The following is a 24,283-nucleotide window of genomic DNA, read 5'->3' as shown; positions in this document are numbered from 1 at the left end:
TCCCATTTTACCCAATGAACATTTCACAGGAAAACCATGCCAACAACACGTGAAGCATGAAGCTACCGATGTCCTCAGTAGGAAGACACATGCCTCCTCCTCGTATAAGTACTACCACTCAAAACACGCTGATGTTTATGTGATGGGCTCAGCGAAGGCGCTTGGCTTCAGCCACTGCCTCTGCCCACACCCTGCCCAGCCTGCCGAGCTGCATCACGGGCAGCCAGACGCCGCTTTGCCGTGCCGGGAACATGAGGGTCGTCGTTGGTGTCTGTCAGGAAAGGGCACTGCTGCTGTGAAAAGTCATCAGCACCCAGTGTTTTGTCCGTGGACACTGAGCTTGAGAAATAAATATTGAAAAGCAAAAAGGAACCTGGCTCATATTGAAACAAGCACCTTTCATAAAGTTACTGGGACAAATCTGCGTTGCTCCATTGGCTTCCTCCAGCAAACGTGAGACTGGGTCAGTGGAGTAGAAAGTGCCCACCCTCCTCTCATCTAAACCACATTAAAATTGGGGTCTAACAGGTGTTGGTACAGTCAGAGCATCACCTTAGGACAGTAACTAAAACCAGAATCCGCGACCAAATTAAGAATAAATGTACAAAAATAACACACTAGAGATATGCATTAAAAAGATCCATTTACAAATGTACCTTTTAGTATCTGCATCTGCCTTGGCAACGTGCGGAAGATTGGCTGCTTAGCATTTGGATTGGAATTTATTCTGTGAACTGAAGTGATAAGAGAGGAGCTCAATGTTCATGTTATTGATACGCTGGACATCCCAAATTTCTCACTTCACTACACAAATTGCTTTCTGCGGACATAATCCAAAGCCTACTGAAATAAAGAGGAGTTTTTCCGTTCGCTGCAGTGGACTTTGGATGGAGCCCTGCCTCTTGCAGGGACTGTTGCCGAAAGCCATCACTGTATAGGAATCGGGTCGTGTTTTTATGAACTAGTTCAATAATATTCTCAGGCTGAGCCCTCAAAGCGCAATGCATGAAAGAGATTGTTGTTATACAGTTTTGATCATAAACCCTAGTATCTATAAATAGAGAAATATATTCTCTGTCGCCCACATCTGAAAGGTCAGATGTCCATCACGCACCCCTCACTGCAGCCTCGGTTTCCTGGGCTCGCTCCTGATTTATTGCTCCTCCAGCTGCCCAGGTTACGTTTACAGTATGCTGTCCACACGGGCTATGATATAGATCGGGAAGGATAAATATTGAGGTTCCCATATGGCTGCTCTGTATCCAGGACTTCTGAAGGGCTGAAAGATGTTCCCATCACTCCGGAGCACTCCGCTCTCCCGAATCGCTCCAGCCGACCGTGCAACCCAAACTCAATGCACGGCGCGCTGCAGCAGCATACTCAATCACGGACGACGCTGCGTACAGAGCAGTTGTCTTATTGTCTACGGGAAATAACTGATGTTTTATCCATTTTCCACCAGCATTTTCCGTAGCCTGATTTTCAAACACAGTGCTGCTTGCAGAGCCCATGACCAGCTGCTGCACATCAAAAAGAGTCAAACCATTGTAGAGTTGAGCTCAATAATTAAAAAAGAGAGACAGTATTAAAAAAAAAAAAAACTTTAAGTGAAGCTGGCCTAGATTCAGCATCAGAATATCAGTTTGAAAGCACAAGGCCAAAACCTGCATCCTACACGGCCTTACAGCTATCGAGATGCATCTCTGAATTCCTGTGGAGGGGATCAGCTTTCTACTTAAACTTTGTCACATCCTCCTCACAGGAGATCCGCTTTTAACTTGGAGATGTCTCTGACTTCCACTGTAAATTACTGCAGCTGCGTAGTGTAAAGGTAGTAATTGCAATGCCAGACTTTGGCAGTTTGAAAGGACTGCATCAAATGCTAACAAATAGCTCGCTCTTCTTCCCGTGTGAGTTAAGTGTATTCAGTGGTCAAAAATAATTGTGCAGATAAAACGATACCAGGACTGCCGTCTGTCCGTGGGATGTATTGGCAGACTTGTATCATGTAATCAGCTTCGCCGACCGCAGTCTGACCTCCTCTTCCTCCTCTCCCTCCTCTCCTACAAGACCCAGCACTTGTTGGCAGCAACAGGCATGTGTCTGAATTCCAAAGTTATGCACGTATGAAATCGAATCTACTGATCCCAGGTGAATTGGCTTCAATAACTCTTTGTCCACATGACTAAAAATAAGATTGCACCTGCCTGAGTAGTACTTCGGCTGCTTCCAGAGGAGAGAGAACTAGTGCAGGGAACCCAGAGACGTGCTCTTGGCAACTGAGCCAGGGGCAGGTAAAGCAACAGAAGAACGAACGTCGCTGCGTCCCCTTCCCTCTGGTCCGCAAACCCTTTGAAATAACATGTGGTACTTTTCTGCAGGGACAAGACATTGACGTGACTCCAGGCCGTGAGTGCCCACAGACACCCGCAGTTTGCTTTGCCTGCTGCTGGTGGGACGATGCTCCGACCCCCTGCCCAACGCAGTCCGGGGACTCCCCAGGCACCGGACGCCCCACCGAAGCCACAGCTCCTGGAGGAGCTACACGATGAGCTAGAAGCAGAGCTCCCGGCCGTGGTAGTCCTGGCACATTTTCTGTGCACGTGTGACGTGGCTCTGCCACTTCGAGGGGTCATATGCTAAAAGGAGGATGAGCCAGGACGGCTCAGTCTGTCCTACCCCTACGGAATTCTCCGCTAGAGAAATGCATACCTGAACCTCACCACAAAAGTAAGTGCACGTTGGTAATTGTGTTAGTCTCTCAGGCATGATGTTAAAGAGGATTGACCAGAGAAAGCAAAATGGGACAGCTACGGTGTAAATTTATTTTACACTGTAAACATTTATAATATCCATATACTAGTGCATCAAAGGAAGCATAAAACTCCCTTGGACAATGGCGGCAATATGTTCAACGCTTCCAAAAGAGTGTGAATTGATGATCAAAAGCTTTCTGCAAGTTGAACATCTCACATTTTCTGGGGCACATGTCTCAGGTGACTTTTCATACCCATAAAATGTATTTGTCAGGAAATCGGTTCCTCAGAAAGAAACATTCAAATTTACCAGTTCCAGGTTTGGGGAATTTTTCCCCGCACATGAGGAGCATGGCTGGCTCACACAGCTGGGAGAAAGGCCACGGAGGGGAGAAAAATCAAAGACTGATGAATCCTACGGGCAATCACTGAAATCCACAGTGAGCTGACAAGGACCTGGCTTTACTCTCCAAGACCTGAGCGCCTACTTCATCTCCAGGGAAATCAGTATTTTGATCAAGCCTTTTGCTATTAGCAGTCCCCAACACATGCTTTTCCTTTTGCAAATGTATTGCAGTTTGTGCTTCCCAGGGTGTCCAAAATGGTCTGATAGCATCAGGTTTTCAGCGTGAGACGTTTTAGCAGCAGCAGGAAAAGGCCACCTCTCCTGGTACCCCACATGACTGGCTGCTTTGTGATTCAGGCTTCACTTCTTGTCTTTTTTTTTTTTTTTAATTCCCTCAGAGACCACTGATGGCAGTTTGTCTGCTGCGTTCTCCATTCCTGTACTTGTTCCCATCCACAGGACAGAAGAGATTGCCCTGCACAGCTTTTCCTAACCTTGGAGTTCAGAGCAGGGGCTTTTTTACACGATATGATTTCCAGCATGATGTGGCACTTGCTGAGCATCCCTGGGTCACACCGAGTCTGCAGAGCCCTCAGCAAGCCTCAACGGCAACAGCTCTTCCCTTCTGTACCATCCTCATACATAAACCACCTCAGTCCCACCTCTCTTTACCCCTCAATTATAGTTGTGATATTTCTTTGTGGGAGACTTGCTGGGCTTCCCTTTGGCTCACCTCGCAACTGCTTCAGACCTGATTTCATTTCTGCTGCCCCTCAAAAAGAGAGCAGGGAGGAGTGCAAACAAACTGGCTTTTTCTAGTGCACTTATTCTGTTAATAACGGCTCTATTTTATGCCTCATGAATCCGCTTGTTCTGCATCATGTCCTCGGAAGACAACTCCAGGCACTGGGCAGCGAACGAGCCACAAACGAAAGCAACCGCTGCTGCCGACGCTCTGCCCACGGCACGATGGACGACCGGCACCCAGCACCCTTGACCCTCCACCAGACGCCTGGTTCAGGGCCTTTTCCCAATGCAAACTCTCTGGTCCTTTGAAATTTCCCAGAAAAGCACACGACTTCATCTTTCCCCTAAAACTGCCATCGAATGATACATGGTTCCTTTTCTGAGAGGATCTGCCTAACCCGTTCTGTCACAACCTTCTCTTCTGGGAAGATGCCTGTGACTGAGCAGTGCCGTGGGGATAAAATTGGGACTCCACGGCTTTATGCACTCAGCCTGGCCCACCCCCTGCCCGGGGGTCCTGCGGAGCCGGGCGGCGTGCAGCGCAGCCCCCGAGCCCTCTCCTGGGTGGGACGGGGTGCCCCACGCTCCTCGCCGGGCTGCATCGCTGCCCAGCCGTCCCGGCCCCTCCACAGAGACCTTGCTTCATACTTACACGTAACGCCGGCTGAAGTAATCTCATACCATAACCTTCACGATGAAGGATGTTTCTAAGTCAAAAAACTTCCACAGCACAGGTTCTACCAGCTGTTAAATTTGTGATAGTTTTAATTCGTAACCAAGTCTGCATAAGAGGAGACAAAACATTTGAGGAAATGATAAAGATATTAACATCCTCTCTCAAGGATTTTCTGTGTCTAATTTAATAGCTTTTAGCTTTTTAAAGCATTTGCCAGTACAGTTTTCTCACTTCGGCTGGGCACAGCTTGCGACCTCCATCTGAGTAATGTCAAATCATAATGTGATACACATCACGAGTGTACAAATAAAAAGCCTGTTTTCTCTTTCTCTGCTTTCCGGACACCATTTGCAAATGCAGCCTTGGCACGGGAACGAGCCTGGCAGGAGATGCCGCTGATCCGGACCCTGCAGCTGCAGCTACCCCAGCATTTCCCACCCGCGTTCCGCCTGGGGTCAAACGGCAGCGCGGAAGCGTCTGCGCGGCCGCGGGGGAAGAGCCTTCTGCCTGTGGGCTCCCGGCAGCAGCACCGAGCGTGCAGGCGGCGGGGAGTTCCGAACACCCGAGGCATGCCGTACCCCGGGGTGATATATCCTAGGATTGCACGCACACCTGGGAAAACTCCCCGTTGTGTAACGATGAGAAGGCAGGAGCAAGAAGGGAAGAACAGAAATCTCACCCCAAAAATCCAAAGTAAATTACAAGAGAGAAAATAAATCCCAGATTATTCATATTTAAATAGGAGCTCGACATCTAACTGAGACTAATTTCACTTGCTGAGATTAGATACACACAAGTAGACAGAAGAAGGACTTTTTACATCTTTATCTTCAGTAGGCAAGAAAATTAGCTCCAAATGTAGGTATCCTTACACGGGACTGCTGTGCTGAACCATGAAGGGTTGAAGAAGCGGGAACTTTCGAGATACGCACTTTTTATTTCCATCGCTTTGCCAGGTTTGCACCATCAGCATCCCGTTTCCAGAGTCGGCAGTACACTCAGCAGGGTGAGTCGTAGGAAACAGAGGTGTCCTCTGAAATCGGGAAACAGGTTTTCAGCATCCTTTACGCTTATGGCATCTTTAATTTTGCATTGTCCTGGCAGAGAGATTAAACCAACCAAAATCCATTACAAGGCCTTAATTGTTCCATTCTCCAGAAAAGAGATGTTTGTATACATGAGTCATAATAGTCATCATTCATTACGATGGTGTTCTTGTGCTGCTAACTTTAAATAAACAGCAATGTTTTGATAAAGTTTGCAAAAGCATAATTAGTCTTACAGGCACAATATTTTCAGATTTCAAATGCTTGTTCTCCAGCTGTACTTTTTAGATTTATAATTTCAAAAGCAGCTGATCGCAGTCTCTACTGAAGCTCAAGATACGGGCGGGGGGGTGGGGTGGGGATGTTGGATTTAATGGAATTCAAAACCTTATTAAAATATATGCAGACAGAGAGATGCGGTACCTGTTTCTCCATTTTCTTTGTTATATGCATCTGTCACAATCTAAAGAAGAGAGAAAGAAAGAAAAATCTAATATAAACACATACTTTAACATTAATTCTGTTGGGATTCAATAGCATGTAAACCTTTTTTCATGCAGTTCTTTATTTCTTTAATGGACCAAAACACACTCAAGCAAGAGAGCCGCTCTTTCAGAAGAGCTGAAAAGGAAATATTGTAGTAAAGGACGGCAAGGCGAGAGGAGAAAACCACAATCGGTGCATCTCGCTGCACAGCTGCAAGGGGAAGAGCAGAGACGTGGGGGCACGAGGGCTGGCACAGCCCAGCGCTACGAGGATTGCAAACTTCTTGAAAGCCGGAGATTTTGTGGCTGCAAGGCCCCGTGATGTCAGTTGTAATCAACCTCTTCTTGGAGAAACAGACCACTACAGTGTGCTCGTTTTCAAACAAATTCAATATTTTGCTGGTTAGCTTGACTTTTAGATTTATTTCCCAATTGACTAACTCATAAGAGCTTTCCTTGTGTACGTGACTGCTATTCTTAGGCTTTACAAGTGGTGCAGGTTCTGCTTGGGCTATAGTGAAACAGTGAGTAATTTTATATTTATTTTACTCTCTTAAAATGTCAAGATTGAATACAGCTTCAACCTTAGCTCAGCTGCTTCAGTGCAAGAGCTCCACAGCTGTTTGCCGAAGCCGGACTTTCTGACGGCCCCGGCGTAAGTCCAACCATGGGGAGACAAGGTCTTTCCCCAGCCAGGAAAAATGCCCCCGGCTCCGGTACGGATGTTCAGCCATGCTGTGTGTCCCCTTAGGGTCCAAACTAAACTTATTTTAGAGCTGAAATCCGGTGTGTTTCCCAGGGTGGAGGGATGGAGCCTTTCAAGAGGCACAGCTGCATTTCTTTGCTGCTCTGTTCGGTTCAGCCTTAGAACAAGGCGCAATCTTTGCATTCCAAGAGATAAACCAACCGAGTAAACACAGTAACTTTACGGGCAAACTGCATTTTTGAGGCTGCGGGCGGTATTGCAGGTGCAGTTTCCCGCGGTGGGGCTGGTGCAGCAGCACAGACGATTGCGCCTGCTGCCTGCGCGTGCGGGAGCGGCGGACCCCGGCACCCCGCACGCCTGTGTCAGCCCGCGTGAGCAGGCGTGCAAACAGAGCGTGGCCCCAGCAAGGGTTTGTGTCCACCCAGGGGAATTGCCTCTGGCTTCACTGCAGTCGCGGTGGCATTGCTTCTGTGGCCTTTCCCCCGCTGCAGAACGTCCGGGCAGTAAATCCTCGCCATCACAGAGCACGGCTCCGACACCTGTTGATACGGGAAGAGCAATGCCTGTCACGTCGGTACTCTGCGCAGAAGGGTATGTGACTTACAGGCGCCGTCTCTGCTGAGGGTGCGTGGGGCTGTGGACAGAGCAGGTTACACTGAGGGCTGGCGGGTGTCTCCACGCAGGGCAGACATCCCTGCGGTGTACAGCTCTGCTGAGAAAACACAGTTTCGGTTGGGTTTCTGCGCTCTCAATGGCAGCATCCTGCAAACATCCCGCAAACATCCCTGCGTCACCCGGCGCTGGACCTGCCCTGGGCTGGCCCAGCACGTCGCGTCAGTGAGTTCCTAACGGGCGGTGTTGGAAGCTCCCTGCGCTTTAATTTGACATCAGTTTTACAGTTTGTTATCTCAATTGAATCTGAACAGACATTTCTATACGCACTCACCAGCTTATTTCTTTCTACAAAACTATAGCAGTTTGGGTAACAGTAATTTACTGTGTTTCATATTGGGAATTCTCTGCATCTTCCAGACAGCGAGCTCAGGGTTTATCTATGCCTACTGATTTTTGCTTTTTAATTCAAGCAGTGACCATTAACCCTGGCTTATCCTTAGCTCATGCAAGCTGCTGCTTTCCAGAGCCAATAACAGAATGTGCTCTTTAGTGTTTGGACCAGATTTATTTCCTGCACTAGCTGAAGTAAATAGCAATTACTTTTGAAAACCACGTATTTGCTTGTATTTATATTTGTACTCGAAACCTAGGGCTGTTTTCTTTGCACCGGCCACAAGACGATTCCCCCGAAAGGGCAGAGCTCTTGGAAAGGTTGAGCTCCAGTCTTCAGGCAGCCCACGGGCTCCGTGCTGCTGCTGGGGGCTTAGAGCGGGGTGGGCTGCGAAGCTGCGTGAGACACCAACAGAAAAAGCGTGCGCTTGTGAAGGGTGCTCACAGCGCCAAGGAAAGAGACAGTGTGGAGGTGCCTTCAGAGCGATAAAAGCTTGGAGAAAGCAGAAACCTCAACAGATCTGACCCTACACCAGAAATGTAACGGCTCCCAGCTTGGCTAACCCATCCTTTCTCTCCTCTAGCTTTGATCCATCTTTAATCTAAAAAAAAATAAAATAAAACAAAACATTGAAACTGCTCCACAATTGCGTTAATGTACTAATGTGCTGGTGAGGATGACAAGATTTACTCATCATTGCTTTCAGGTTTTATAGATCCTACCTAACATCTATCACCATGTCTATACTGTAAATTCCGATCATTTGGGAGCAGTTTAGCAAACTGCAGCAGAAATGGAGAAAATGAATGCCTCGGAACAAAAGAGCCTTAACAAACCACACAGGTTTTCAAAGCAGGCTGTGTTAGAGGTTAGTTATGCTCCTTCATTTGCTATAGCAACGGACACTTTAGCTGGAATGTGTACGGTGTCACACCATTTTCTGCTTTATTTTGTGGGGTTTTTTTAATGTAACCTCTCAGATGGCCTGGAAGTCTGTAAGCATCTCTTAATAGACTCTTGTTATGAAAATTCCTTCCTAGGAAGCATCTAGAGATAAAGATCTTTCACTCAGGAAAAAAAAAACAAAAATGGAATGGGCTTTCTCTGGTGCAACTGCAAAGCGATTTGGTATGCGATTAGTCAGAAAGAAAGAAAATGTTCTGTTCTTATTTATTTTTTAAACTAACAAAGGAGAACCTAGTGCATGCTTTTTGTAGTCCAAGCATTTAAAAAATGACAAATGTCCAAATATTTTAGCAGAGATGACAGAAAAACTGAAGGCCACCAAAATGACTATTTTCTTCCTATAGCAGAGAGTTGTCCTCAAAAATGGGATTTCTTTATTTTTGGTTCATTTTCTTTCTCGGGCCATTTCTGACCCTCTCAGCCATGGCAGCTGCGTTGGCAGTGACGGCGATGGATAAATGCCGTTGTTTCCATGTGTGCCATTGTTTTCGTGCGTGCCATTGTCTCCATGTGTGCCGTTGTCTCCCTGTGCTGCTGTCTCCATGTGTGCCGTTGTCTCTGTGTGTGCCGTTGTCTCCCTGTGTGCCACTGTCTCCATGTGTGCCGTTGTCTCCATGTGCTGTTGTCTCCATGTGTGCTGTTGTCTCTCTGTGTGCCGTTGTCTCTGTGCGTGCCATTGTTTCCATGTGCCGCTGTCTCCATGCGTGCCGTTGTCTCCATGTGCTGTTGTCTCCATGTGTGCTGTTGTCTCTCTGCATGCCGTTGTCTCTGTGCGTGCCATTGTTTCCATGGGCTGCCATCCGGAGGTGCAGGATCCACCGCGAGAAGGTCCTGCATCCCGGTGCTGCTCGGGGACGCTGCTGAGCAGGAACATCACCGGGCTGACCCCGGCCCCGCGCTTCGCGGTCGTGACCGTGGGAGCGGCTGATGCAGAAACCTGCGGAGCCTACGGCGGAGGAGGTCGGGTGTTCAGCCTGTGAACATGCTGTGCCTGGAAGCTGGTACCTGCGGAGGATCTGGCATACGTTTTTATGAAAATTGCTTTCTAAACGGCGGCTTATTGAGATATTTATTGGCAGTAATTATTCAAATGAAAAAATAAAGCTAGTAAATTTGGTTCTTCAGAAAATTTGTGCTGATTTGCAGCATTAATAAACACAAATACCAAATAGCTACTTGAGTGCAATCTGAAACTCCTTTACTCCATTTTGCATTGTTCATCAGTTTGACAGACTTCGAAAACCTAATCTGCAATATTGTGGGAAATAATTTTTTAGCTTGTCTCTGCCTGATATTCATTTTATAAAAACATATATAGTTTAGACATAAAGACTTGTCATCGTCTCCCAAATCAAGGGAAAGAAAGATAAAAAAATAAAGTGCTTAAAAACTGGTTTTCAGAAGATCAAATTAGGTGGATGAACTGGAAAAAAAAACAAACCCTTCAAAAATGTTTAAGGTTGACTTGAAACAAAGTATTCACTATTGCTACTAAAGTAAAAATAATAGGGGATACGCTTTCTGCAATATAAACATGGGAAATGTCTAAAGACAACATGTTTGAAAAAAAGAAAGAATCATCTGAAGAAAAGTTCTGAGATTGTCTTGATTTGTGAATGGCACACTTGATAGACAATTTGACAAAGCGCACATTAATTTGGTTTTAACTTTTTATTCTTTCAAAGCAGAAAAAATACAGGTTGAAAAACTTTATCCACCTCCACTGTGAGATTTGCAGTGAAATACTGAACCCCGCGCTGTCATCAGGACATCAAACTTGTGCTGAAATGGTAGAAGCAGCACAGGGAAGAGCTACAAGAATCATTTGCATCTGGAAGCCTCCTTGCAGTAAAAGATTTGAGAAGATCAGCTATTGATTTTATTCTGAAATGTTCAGGAGGTGACGTAAGCTGATAGTGGAGGACTCCAACTCAGCACACAAAACAATCTTCACGCTGTGAAGAAATGAGACAATTCTGGATAAAACTGGTTTTTTGTGGGGTTTTTTTCCTAAACAAGGAAAAGGGCTTCGGGAAGGATTTTCAGGTTTAATTTTAAAGCTTCTGTTCTGCAAGAAGTCAAACGAGGTGACCGTAACAGACCATTTGGGCACATAATCCACACATCTGTCGATAGATATTTAACCTGTTTCCCACCATTCAAATTTAAAAGCATTATATATTACTGAGGCCAGTGTTTTAACTGGACAGAGTGTAAGGTGTTATCAAATTGAAAAGTGGCAATAAACACCAAGAAGTTCTGCAATAAATCATTCAGCCTCAAGAAGGAGAATATTTAGTAGCTGTTTATTGCTGAGGAATCGACCGCTGAAGAAGACCCACCCCAGCAATGCTTTGGTAGTCATCCAGCACCAAACTTCAGAGTTCTGCACCGCAGCCAACGCACGCTAAAACAGAAACATCTTCCAGGAATCGATCAGAAAAGTCTGTGCTCTGAATTACGTGGGGTTTGCACAACGCATTTCACCAGCTTTGAGCAAATTAACGCAGGTCTGTGATAGATTCAGTGACCTGAAGCTGGTCCTCGACATCAGGTGAGGCGGCGAACACCGAGCAGATGCTTACGGCAAGCCACACCAGTCACGGGTGCAGCGGTACCAGTCTGGCCGGGGAGTTGAGGTCTGTATCTGCACGGCGGCAGCAGTGAGCACCCTGTCAGGGGCAACGCTGCCCGACGGGCCGGGAGCCGCGTGAGGACCGAGATGGTGGGAGACGGAGGCTCCTGCAGCAGGAGACGTCCTGGCACCCCCACGCCGGGGCAGGGGCTGGCCATGCAGGGCATCCCGAGGGGACCTGCCAGCCGTAACATCCCTTCACCTCCCACACCGGCAGCGGGGACGAGCCCGGTGCCCTCCCAAACCGCTGCTCGGCACGCTGCAGGTGGGCGGCGGGAACCAGAACGCAATGGCAGCCCCCCCGGGGCCAGCGCCGCCGTGGCATGGGCTTGGTTAGCTGTGGGTGCTGTGCCGCGGGGGGAGGTGGGGGTGGCGGAAACCGCCAGGTTCAGAGTTTGATCAGGAAAACTGCCAGCTCTGAAAGCCGTGATGCAAAGGTACAGCAAACGCTTAGTGTATGTTAATGAACATATGGTAAAAGCTATCAAACATTTTTTCTGTAGATATGTGACTGTGATACCCTAAACTCACGTGCAAAAGGGAAACTAGTAAATAAAAGTGTCTCGTACCTTCTTTCACAACCAGCAACAACGCAGAAATAATCCCTGCCAGACCGAATGGTCCGGCCTCGCCACCGGCACGGCACTCAAAACGGGACGACAAGGACATGAATGGCAGTGACGCGTATTTCACACCTCAGTAATAAAACAGCGTAGGAAGGGTCTGAAGCCTGCAGTTTCACAGGCACTTAAGGAGCTTAGAGGAAATTAAAGGATATTATAGAAAGATGAATTATAACGAAGGAAATACTAAAGGATTTTTCCTCCATTATGTCCTACAATTACTTTAATGCCTCTCTAAAGGCAAGAGGCTTAGCGTGATCCCAGTAAATCACCGAGGAGTGTTTGTCGGGAGCACCAAAGTGGGTCCTGGTCCCGGCCCTCAGAAGCCAAATCCCATCCCGGTGCTGGTGCCCTCCTGCCCTCTGTGCCTTCGGAGCCGCGGCTCACCGCTCCGGCACAGCGGCTGCGCAGCTCACCCGCCAGCACCACGTACCTGCACCGGTAACAAGCAGTATTCTCCATCCGCACAACACCGTCGTGGGACAAAGGCACAAAATTAAAGGTACCCCTCCTCCTTTCCACAGCCTCTAATTTCTGACACATTTAAGGCCATCTTTTAATTATATACACCAGAGAAATGCAACATCTAAAAGGACAGGGTTGAAGAAAAACAGATGCAAAAGGGAAGGAAGGTCTTGAATCTATTAACTAAAATATCAACATCATCCACAACTATAAATATCTTCTTTTAAAAACAACAGTGACCAGGGCTTCTAGGCAGGAGTAGTCCTCAGAGAACAGATATTATAGGAGTGCCACAGTCTTACGAAATAGCTTGCTTGTACTGCTGATGGAAACAAACGGCCCTGGTGGGACCTGGGACTGTTCCCCGAGTACCTGCGGGGTTCAGGATGCTCCCGGCCGCCCGGGCAGGGCACAGGCACGGCTGTGCCAAACCAAGCGTTGCCTCCTGGGGCTGATAGAAGAAATAAGTCCACTGTGTAGATTTCCAGCTGGAAATTTATCTCTGAGTAAATGGTAAGTAAAATTTCTGACTTTGGACTCATCAGTGTGTGATGATCCAGCAGCCTTAATAATGAAGATAAATTTCTGAGAATGTCAAAACATTTATGGAGAAGAGTCAAAGAATTAAAAAATGCGCAGCGATTCCTTAGATACTCAGTCTGAAGTTTAAGCTTGTATCCCATCTGTAAGGTTCAGTTTCATTTCAATTTCAATTATAAGATTTTACTCTTGCTATTAATTTCCACTGTCAACTGAAATCTAAGGATTTGACGTAGTAAGACTCAATTGTGGTGGGAAACAGAAGCTTCTCTACCGTTTGCTGTGTACAGTCAAGAAGGGCTTGTTTTTAGTATTAAACCAACAGAAATACTGGCAAGTACTATGCAAAGATTACTAGAACTTGTAAACATACTGCTTTATATAAATAGTGAGTTTGGCTTAGAGTAAGTGCCGCTCACATTGCTGACTATTTTCTATCAATCATCTCTAAACTCCTTTTTCGTTGCTGACGCTGATTTGCCCTTGCTGAGACGCCGGCTGCTGCCCAGCCCCACCGTGCTGTTCACCCCCCTCCTTGCACCCGTTTTGGGGGGGGCACGGAGGGGCTGCCGCTCTGCTCTCGGGACTGTCCGGCACTTTGTGCTCCCTTCCCTGAAAAACAGCAAATCTTGTACCGCGCACGGGAGCGTCGCGCCAGCGCGGGTCCGTCTGGCCAATCTGAGCGCACGGGCTGCCCGGCTCAAACGGCGGCTGCAGAGAGCTGTTTCATGATCTGCCCTCGCGCCCGTCCTCCTCTCCAGGCTCCTGAAGTCATTGCCAATGCAGAGCTAAATGAAACCAAAATCCTCAGAACCTACAGAATAAGAGAAGAAATCAGAAAGCAAGGCTCTTTTCAAGTGCAGACATCAATGAACGATAACTCCAGACTCAGCTCTCTGCAGGAAACTTTGAGTTCAGACCCATCTTTCCCTCTACTCCCCCGACCAGCACCAAAATATACATTCCATTTTTCATGTCACCTTCAACAAGTGTGCAGAATCAGCGGCTGGAGGGTGCTTTACAAAGATAAATTCATCCAAGAGACGAGCGCCAGGCTGCAAATGTTTTATCGGGATGGAAGCATCAAGCCGTGGGCGAATCCGTGCACCGCGTGGGGCTCGTGCCCTCCCTCGTTTCTCCACCAGCACCTTTGTGGAAAGGCCCCGGCTCGCCGCTGCAGCAGGCTGGCGGTGCGCGGGGATCCGCTCTGGAGAAGTCAGCAGAAAACGTCATCGCTCTGCGGTGTTTGTACGGACACCTGAGCTGCCTGGCCCCGAAGGGGACCGGAGAGGACCGGGGAGGGGGGACTGCGGCAGGGCCGGTGGTGACAAATCCCCAGGGCTCACCGCAGCCGGTGGTTCCCAGCCTCTCACGGCCCGGTGTTGGGGCCCTGGCAGAGCGGGATAGCGCCCGGGATGGGGACCCTTCCTGGGGCTGCTCGGGGACAGGAGCGGTGCGGGGAAGCCCCGGATCAGGGAGGTTGGGACAGAGGATCTGCACCCTGCCCGCCATCTGCAACCGGGGGGGGGCTACCTGCTGAACACAGGGAGGATGAACACAGCGGACTAGAGGAAAACACGTAATCTGAAGCTGAAGTTGTACTATTTATTAGATTAATTATTTTCTGAAAGCAGATGGAAAGTCTAGACAACCGATATGAAAACCAATTCTGCATTTTGTCAGTTTTCCATTATGCCACAAGGTCAACTCTAATTGACCTACAACGCCATCTTACAGGAGGCTTTGCAAACGAGCCGAGAGCCTGTCCCGCCGATGCTGAAGGTGCTCGTGCCTCCCACAGGTCCCCTCTCGCTGCCACCCTGGGGACACCCCCCTGGCGACAGGGACCCCGGGGCCAGCGCCTCTTCCCGCCATGGGACGACCCCCCGTTTTGGCAGGCTGGCAGGGCTGGAAGGACAGGAGCGCAGCGTCGCAGGGCTCTGCTGGGGTTCCAGCCCTCCCCGGGCACCACTCCAGGCTGGCCAGAGGCAGAGGTCTTTGGCTCGGATGTGGGGGTTACACAACTTAAAGGGGGTGTACGGCTGCACCTCTTTGACATTGCGAAGCCGATTTGAGAATCAGTGGGGTTTCACCTTCTGCAGACAAACGGTGAATTTCTTCCGCTGTTGTTTGGTTACCTTTGGGATTATTATCACTGAACTGCACTGCAGTCGCATTTAGGAATCCTTTCTATCAACCAGGACCTTCTTTGCACAAGCTTAACAAAAAAAAGTAATTCCTCCCCGAATTCAGGACATGAACCTATTGTATGAATTGCTGTGAGGGCTCAGGGAGTTCGGGTGGTGGCTCTTATGAGGTCAATCTGCAGCTGAGGACGGACTGCCACCTGGGCACGGCAAGGGCTGACACCCTGTTTCCGAGGTCGCAGCCCCCACGCTGGGGAGGGACGGGCTGTGCATTCAGGAGTGCTCACGGCTGTACCCCCATGGCTGCAAGGACCGTGCCGCACGCATGCCACCACCTCGCCAAAACCCGTCCTGGCTCGTCCTCGCCATGGCACAAGTGACTCACTGCAGCCGGTGCCCCCCCCAGTGCTCCCAGTTTGCTTCCCTTGGCGAAGCGCCTGTTTCCTGAAATGGGACCTGCCCCTCGGCTGCTTGCGTCCTCTCTGCGAGTCCTGTCCCGCAGCACAAGACCGGCTGTCGGATCGCTTTTGCACAGGAAACTTGGGCTGCTGCATCAACAGCAAAGTTTTAATCCAACAGAGATCAAAGGCGGGCACGTTCAGAGCCAGGTTTTCCAAACTATCCATGTGCCTCGTTCCTACTGAAGACATTTTGAACCCTGCACTGTATTAACCGCTATATTTCAACCACTACACTGTATTAACCACTCCCAAATCAGTTTTCACGCAGAGAGGGTGATGATTATACTTACATGACTGCATTAAATAAATGAGTAGCCTCAAGGCCGAAATAACTGGCCATGAAGGAAACCCTTAGGGCTTCCGCCGGCACGGCTTTTTGGTGCTTCCCGGGAAGTGCACGGACTCTGTGTGCAGAAGTGCACGTGTCTGCAGCCCAGGTCTCTTTGGCCTGGGGCTATCTCGTTTTCCCCAGCAAGGACGGCGCTGCACAGGGTAGAAGAAGCCCTGGTCTTGTTTGTAGGAGCCTCGGGACAATCGGTGAGGGCAGGAGGCTGCCACGCGCACCGGAGGTCGGACGCCAGAGGAGCTCCCAGCACCTCCCCAGCAGGCACGGCGTAGTCCAGAGACAGGTACGTACCTCGCTGGCACTGACATCTCTGGGAATCGGGCTCCAAATGTCTGTTTGAAATCTGAGTCTAGTTTCCATCATCCAGTGCTCGTGCTTTTAAGTGGCAGAAATGTGGCAGAGAAAGGAGGAAGAGAAAGGAGAAATGTGGGGGGCGATGGACGGCTGCCCACAGACTGCAGCTGCCGGCACAGACCTGGAGCAAGCCACACAGCAGCACCCGTGTACAAGTGCATTCAACAGCTTGATAAATAATCCTTACTCATCCCAAAGGTGGATTTGCCATTCCTCAGATGGGGTTACACGACTGATTTCCAGGTTTTGAAGTGTGGGGATGGGTTAGGAGAGGCACCGGTGCCTCCGCTGGGACCCCGATGTGGCAACAACCCCCTTCACGGGGGTCTCCGGGCTGCTGGGCTCAGGCTGCCTCTTTGCCTGCACTCTGGGGGCAAACACAACCGGCTCAGCTCTGCGGCTGTTGGAAACCATCTCTTCCCTCTGCAGGGACAAGGCCACTGCCACGAGGTACGTGCTGCCCAGAGGGACGGGCCCTCAGGCTGGACAATGCCTCCACGGTGGTGAAGCACCATCTCCCTCCCAGGGCAGACACCTCCATCCGCCCGGTTCGTAGGGGAAGGGGTTTCCTTCGCACACCCGTACTCTGCTTCGTCAACCCTTGGCTGCGCACCCCCGGTGACGAAGCTTACCCGGAGCGATGTGCCTGTAGACAAAGATCTCCATGGACTCAGGTCTGCCACCCTCACGCACGGAGAAACAGCCCCACATGCTGCCAAATTTAAAAAGTCTGCTATTGAACTTATGGACTCAAAAGCTAAGTCTTAAACTTTTAAAGTATTTTCAGCAAAATTGAGCTCTTCTGCAAATGTAAGACTTTCTCATGCACTTTTTCCCATTGTGGTGGTCATTCTGTTTCACTAGAAAAAAATTAATCCAGCAACATGCACCCAAGTTAGTGACTAGTGGCAAAGAAAATCGGGGGGGGGGGGGGTTCAGCTTATGACATGCAGTATTCATTTTTAAAAAGCAATTTCAGGTTTTAAAACACTTGCTGGTTTGCTTTCTGTACCATCACGCCAGCCCAGTTTCGCCATCCCATGGCCACGGGACCCCGTGCGAGCATCCCCTCCGCTCCCCTGCCCACCTCCCGCTCGCCCAACCAGCCCCCGCTGGCACGACGGTCCAGACGGGAAACCTGCGACGTTCCGCTGCACGAACCACTTCCCCCCCTCGCCCCTCACGATGAATGAACCACATTCACCGCAAGAGCAGGAATTATTTTTTACACCCCGGGAGGGAGCACGGACAGAGGGGTCTATTTCAGTTCTAGCTGGCGGTCCCCAGGACGGCGCCGGGAGAGCCATGGTGCGTCTCCAGGGCCGGGGCTGCTGAGCGCAGATCGCGGGAGTGGGGTGCGGGAGGCGGGGGGATGGCCTGGCAGCCCAGACTGTCTCTAATGGGGCTGTTAACAAAGTTATCAGGTTTGTGTTCAAGCCACTAAAGACGTGATACTGACAACAGCACAAATAAATTGGAAGTCTGTTACACAAACACTCCTGAAAATTTTATATTTACATGGCAACCGGCTTATTATATTTACATGAACATCTGCTGCAGGTTCACTAAAATCTTTAAAACAGATGGACATGAAGAAAGAGCTAGTAATTAACAAAGCTATATGTTGATTAAATCGGCATGTGGTTAATTTTAATGATTACTGATCTTTATTGGGGTCCATAAGACTTCTCAAAATCAAATCCACTTTAGCTGACGCGTTGATTAGCTGCAGAGCCGCAGACACCAGCGCTGCTCACCACGTGCCACCGGCTGGGCAGCACTCTGCGCTCCTCCGTGGGCTGAGGGCCTGATCCTGCTTCCACAGAAGCTAGCTGGAGCCAGTACCTGTGGGTCCATAGCCAGGAAGGGCTGTTGTGAGCATCCATCATGCCTTGGACGGAGAACTTTCCAGGATAGAGCACTCTTTCGAAAAACCACAAACCAATCTCCATGAAGACATTTTGGCAATGAGGCACCAGCCATCAGCTCTGGCAGGATGCTCCGGTTACCAGATTACCCCCGCCGTACATAAACTGTGCATTTATCTCAGCTTCCAGCTTTAGATCTCCTTATATCCCTTTCCACTAAATGGCAAAGCTCCCCGTTACCAAACTTCTGCTCCCTGCGTTCATACTCACAGGCTGAGATCAAACCCTGCCTCCCCATCCCGTTCCTGACTCCGGCAGACGAATTCCTCTGCACCCCTCAGTGCCCGGCTCCTCCTCCTGCCCCCCGCCTGCCGCTGCCCACTGCCGTGCACGATCCCGCTGCCCCTGCCCTGCTGCAGCTCCGCAGAGGGTTTCCGTGGCGGTGGGACCCAGTGGGACCACTCGGCCGTCCCCGAGCCCTGTCACAGCCCCGCGCAGAGGTGAGGGCCGGGCGCCCACCGCCTGACACCCAGCAGCACCCCCCGCTCCCCCCCGGGGTCCCACTGCTGCCAAAGCAAACGCCGCATGGACAGGGGGTATCGCTACTGGTCTCATCGACCGCGTTTGTCTTCTCGTTAAAAAAGCTACCTACCTACTGGTCCTATTTTCCCTACCCGCAAGTTGACTGACACTAATTAGAATACATTCTAATTAATGATTCATTAATCAAGTCTCACATCAGCTATTCTGCTCCTGCACCCGGGATCGGCGATGCGCTCCCCGCACAGCACCGAGCAGTGCAGCAGTGCCCACACGGGTTTGCGACCCCCCAGCTCCCACCTGTGCAGAGCCCGGCCCCCGCAGCACCCCGCGGCCCCTCGCGCTGTCCCCTGCCCCACTCTGCTGCTGGGGTCCCGCTTCTGAAGAACTCTGGGTTTGTATCATTCAAAACGAATACACAAAGAGTAGCAGTACACCTTCATGGCGCCCACCAAGAACAAGCCGCCACAGTTTAATGTCGGAAGCAAAGCGCTCCCCAGTTCGTCAGGGCATCGACTGAACACCGGTGGAACCGGGAACGCCGACTGCGGCAGTGCCAGCCGCTTACGGGAGAGGGGAGGACACAGCTGTCTCGGTGGACTATGCTCGAGGTATGGGTCAGCTCCCCCGAATTACCTTACCTGTAAAAATTAAGGTAACTAATGAACACAAACAATGAAATTGCTGGTGAGATCCAGAAAAATATGGGAATTCAGCAGTGCAAATCACCTGGCCGGTACCAGGTACCAACGCTGGCTCGACGGGGGGAGTTACCAGTCAAGTCACCCTACCTCTTCTCTAAAAGTACATGCAGCGGGAGGACAGTTTCCTCTTTCTTCTTATCACTATTTTAGGTGAAAAGGGGAAAACTACTTCAGAAGAAAAAAACCAATAATTTTAACAGGGAACCTAGACCAGGAGGTGCAAAAAAAAAAAAAAAAAATCTCGTCCTGTTGTGCTATCTGACTATCATTTCAAATGATCATACTGCAAAAAGAGAAGGCCAGTATCATAGGGTTAATTTATATTGAGGCAATTATATTTTTTCTATGGAAAACAAAACAAAATGCTACTTCCACACTGTCTGGAGCTTCTCCAGGGCAGCAATCTGCTTTACCCTAGCAAATTTGCCGGCAGGTGTGTTCATCAAGTCACATTCACAGGACACCACACGAGCACAAGCTTCTTTTAATTATTGGTGGGAGAGTGCTAAACAGCCGTATAAGCATTTTGGGATAAAGCATGAAAGAAAACTCTCTTGAGGCAATTTCTGCCACACAGCGTCTCCAGATAGCATCGTGGGGCTTTCTGCACATCCCAGAGAGGAGACATAGAATAAAATTGGCCCATCCCTGGGGGAAAAAAAAAAAGCATTAAAATATGCAGACCGATTCTCTGTTTTGCAAGTGAAAAATAAATCAAATGGGAGTAAATTTTTGACCAGTTCTTTTGTCAGTAACATAAACAACTACCCCAGAATCGGGATAAGGGGAAGGCAAAGCCACTGGTCTGCGGCGAGAGCACAAGATATTGCAACAGGGACAACACAGTAGGAGGAGTGCAGTACATCGCACTCTGGCTGCTGGGGCTCCATGGGGAATTGCAATCGTGCCCGTGTATCAGCAGCGCTGGGGAAGTCACCGGTCCAGCGGCACAGAGTCCCTCTGGCGTGGGGGGCAGGCAGGCAGCGGGTCCGCAGGGCCAGGGAGCGGCCGGGACCTCTGCCGTCCCGCTGCTGAGGTACCCACTGCTGAGGTACCCGCCACTGAGGTACCCACTGCTGAGGTACCCCCTGCTGAGGTACCCGCCACTGAGGTACCCACCGCTGAGGTACCCACCGCTGAGGTACCCACTGCTGAGGTACCCCCTGCTGAGGTACCCGCCGCTGAGGTACCCACTGCTGAGGTACCCCCTGCTGAGGTACCCGCCGCTGAGGTACCCACTGCTGAGGTACCCCCTGCTGAGGTACCCACTGCTGAGGTACCCACTGCTGAGGTACCTGCCGCTGAGGTACCCCCTGCTGAGGTACCCCCTGCTGAGGTACCCACTGCTGAGGTACCCACTGCTGAGGTACCTGCCGCTGAGGTACCCCCTGCTGAGGTACCCACCGCTGAGGTACCCACCACTGAGGTACCCACCGCTGAGGTACCCACCGCTGAGGTACCCACCGCTGAGGTACCCACTGCTGAGATACCTGCCGCTGAGGTACCCACCACTGAGGTACCCACTGCTGAGGTACCCACTGCTGAGGTACCCCCTGCTGAGGTACCCACCGCTGAGGTACCCACTGCTGAGGTACCCAATGCTGAGGTACCCGCCACTGAGGTACCCACTGCTGAGGTACCCGCCACTGAGGTACCCACCGCTGAGGTACCCACTGCTGAGGTACCCGCCGCTGAGGTACCCACCGCTGAGGTACCCCCTGCTGAGGTACCCGCCGCTGAGGTACCCACTGCTGAGGTACCCCCTGCTGAGGTACCCACTGCTGAGGTACCCACTGCTGAGGTACCTGCCGCTGAGGTACCCCCTGCTGAGGTACCCACTGCTGAGGTACCCCCTGCTGAGGTACCCACTGCTGAGGTACCCGCCACTGAGGTACCCACCACTGAGGTACCCACCGCTGAGGTACCCACCGCTGAGGTACCCACTGCTGAGGTACCCGCCACTGAGGTACCCACCGCTGAGGTACCCACTGCTGAGGTACCTGCCGCTGAGGTACCCACCGCTGAGGTACCCACTGCTGAGGTACCCACTGCTGAGGTACCCCCTGCTGAGGTACCCACCGCTGAGGTACCCACTGCTGAGGTACCCACCGCTGAGGTACCCACTGCTGAGGTACCCGCCGCTGAGGTACCCACCGCTGAGGTACCCACTGCTGAGGTACCCGCCGCTGAGGTACCCACTGCTGAGGTACCCACCGCTGAGGTACCCGCCACTGAGGTACCCACCGCTGAGGTACCCACCGCTGAGGTACCCACTGCTGAGGTACCCACTGCTGTTTCCCTAGAGCTGGAAGAACACCTGAAACCACCCAAACAAAATCAATGTTTGCATTGTCGGTGTTTCAAAGTCTGATGTACTTGAAACAGAATGGCTTAAACAGACTTGCAAATCAGCCTGGTGTTACACTAATTACTGCAAACAAATTCACCAAACGGTGCAAACTGCTGAGTTTGTAGTATAAAAACTTTCCGTAAATACCAGCCACTGGGGTCCAAAATGCTCCAGCGCATCCTTGGAAGGCAGGATTGTCATCGTAACTCACAAAGCACCGGTGGTTTATAACTAAAGAAATATTACCGAGATAAAATTACTGTTGGTATGACCACGGAGGGCCTGACACCATACCATTACCACTGCTGGGAATAGTCCTGGATTAATCTAGCCAGGTACTTATTTTACAAGCATTGTTCTTTCTGCAAACATTTAAGAATAAATAACAATTTTAATACTAAAAAAAAAAAAAGCCTGTGCACCACTGTGCACTACTGTGCATTTCACTGTATCAATGCCCTGCAATTTTGTGTATGAAATTTGCTCCTGCAAAAGTCTGTGGGAACACAGTAGGATTTTACAGAGCATTAAAAGGCATGGTTTTATCAATGAGGAAACACACAAAAATGGCCTAATCTCTAAGCAAATAGACAACTCCAATGAAAAGAAAAAGGACTAAAAAAAGCTAAAATGCTAAACTTAGCCATCAGAGATAAGAAATACTGCCATATGCTGCCACATAGCTTCACTCTCATTCAGCAGTCTCTGGGATCAACAAAACATTGTCAGGAATTACTCCAGTCAGCACGGATGATACTGCAGAGATTAGATTAATTAAACTAATAAATCCCAAGCACGGATCAAAAGCATCCAATATGGAGAAAGCAAGCCGACAGACAGACGGGAAGCGCTGCCAAGAAGATTTGCAAAGGTCCCACCAGTCCAGCGTGCTGGCAAGCCCTGGATGCCAAAGCAAAGAAACGGCTGGAAGGGACCAGGGAAGGAGCCAGGTAACCACGGCCGTGCCGGGGGCTGACTCTGCCGTAGACCAGCGCTGAACCACTGGCGCTCATCTCGCCCCTGTCCCGATCCAATATCGGGGAGGTTTCGATATGATCCCAAGAGCGAGATTAAGACACAAATGAGGTCAAATGCCGTATACCAGAAACAGTTTTTATTATGAAAACTGTAAAAAGAAAAGGTAAAGGTAACCGATAAGAGCGACAGGACGGGGCAGAAAAGAAAGGCAGAAAACCAAGCAAGACTCCGGGATAGAATCACAGGAATAGTCACCGCCACGGACCCACGGTGTCTCGGTGGGGGAAAGGGTCCAAATCTCTCGTTCTGCGATGGCAGACGAAGACGCGGGTCCACGGCGTCCTGTGGACGAAGGCGCGGTGCGGGTCCACGGCGTCTCGGAGGTCCGTCTCGGGAGAGTCCAAAGCTCTTGTTCTGTGGCGGTGGGCGAAGTGCCATCCTCATCTTGGAAGTCCCCTTTTATACTGGTGGTGGTCTTCACCATGGCACGTACGACACGGCTTCCACGTTCCTGCACATGCGTGCACACAGTTCCAGCCCCGTTCTTCACACGACTGTTACCTGACTCCGGCAAGGTGTTTTTCGAAGGCTGAAAGTCTCGACGACCCGGCAATCATCCTGACGACCCGGCAATCGCCCTTGTCATCCTTATCGCACTCAGTACCTGGAGGGGTTTCCCGCTTGAGCAAAGCGATCTTTGAGACAAAAGTTCTTTCAGTCCGGTTTCTCACACCACCCCGTGGCTCAGAGATTGCTTCAGGACCCATGGCGGTTGTGAGAAAAGATAGTTATATAGAAAAAGGCTGGAAAAGAGCACCTCATACAACTCGCACTACTGACAGCGTGGAGCCACGTACGGCACGAATTTGCTTAACACCACCGGGTGAAACAGTAGTTAGAAATTGCATGTTGGTTACAACACGTTGAATCAATTGTATAAAACATGGAATAACACATGGTAAAAACATCAGCGTGGCAAAACCACATGACAAGTAGAATAAGATTCACTTAACCCATGGGCCACCTGGGAGCCAGGAGAATAAGTCAATGTCCCAGCCTTTCCATGTCTGAACAGGGACATGGGCCAGCTTCCCTATTCCTGTATTTCCCGCTTGAGCAAAGCGATCTTTGAGACAAAAGTTCTTTCTGTCCGGTTTCTCACAGCCCCGCGCTGTCGCCAGGTGCTCACCGGTGCCCATGCCGGGGTGAAGGGGTCGGCGATGCAGGGACCCCCCCATCGCCATCGTGCCCACCCCGGTAAGGAGCCGCCTGAGCTCTGTGTCCTCCTCCTTCACCAGCGTGGTATTTCATCTGTCGTCGTCAGGAGAATGGTGCAATCGTCAGGAAGAGTAAACTCACGAAATGCCATCAGGACAATATTCAGAGGTAACGGGAAAAGTAAGAGAGAAACATGCAGAGAGATTTTTTTATGCGGACGCTTTTCCTATCGCAAGCCAGCTACTTACCAAAAGATGGCAATGCAAAAGGCCTGCCAGAAAGAAAGAGGTCAGTAATTCCAACCACAGATTTCAGAGAAA

At 50.2% G+C, this 24,283-nt stretch overlaps 1 long non-coding RNA gene across 3 annotated transcripts in view; it reads right to left on the bottom strand.

The window, feature by feature from the left end:
* Positions 1–24,283, bottom strand: part of LOC142602699 (uncharacterized) — a 69,988-nt gene that overhangs the window by 4,018 nt on the left and 41,687 nt on the right. Inside the window, exons 1-3 of one of the 3 annotated variants that reach the window (XR_012836463.1) lie at positions 5,346–5,532; positions 4,502–4,630; positions 657–734 (exon numbers count right to left, since the gene is read on the bottom strand). This is a non-coding gene — a long non-coding RNA (uncharacterized LOC142602699). Of the gene's footprint in view, positions 1–656; positions 735–4,501; positions 4,631–5,345; positions 5,533–24,283 lie in introns of those variants that run through there. The other 2 variants (XR_012836464.1, XR_012836465.1) reach the window with 2 other exon arrangements.

This window comes from Balearica regulorum, chromosome 8 (assembly GCF_011004875.1).
Source record: "Balearica regulorum gibbericeps isolate bBalReg1 chromosome 8, bBalReg1.pri, whole genome shotgun sequence".
NCBI lineage: Eukaryota > Metazoa > Chordata > Aves > Gruiformes > Gruidae > Balearica > Balearica regulorum.
The sequence above is the reverse complement of the archived record's forward strand: the minus strand, read 5'-3'. Positions and strand labels throughout refer to the sequence as shown.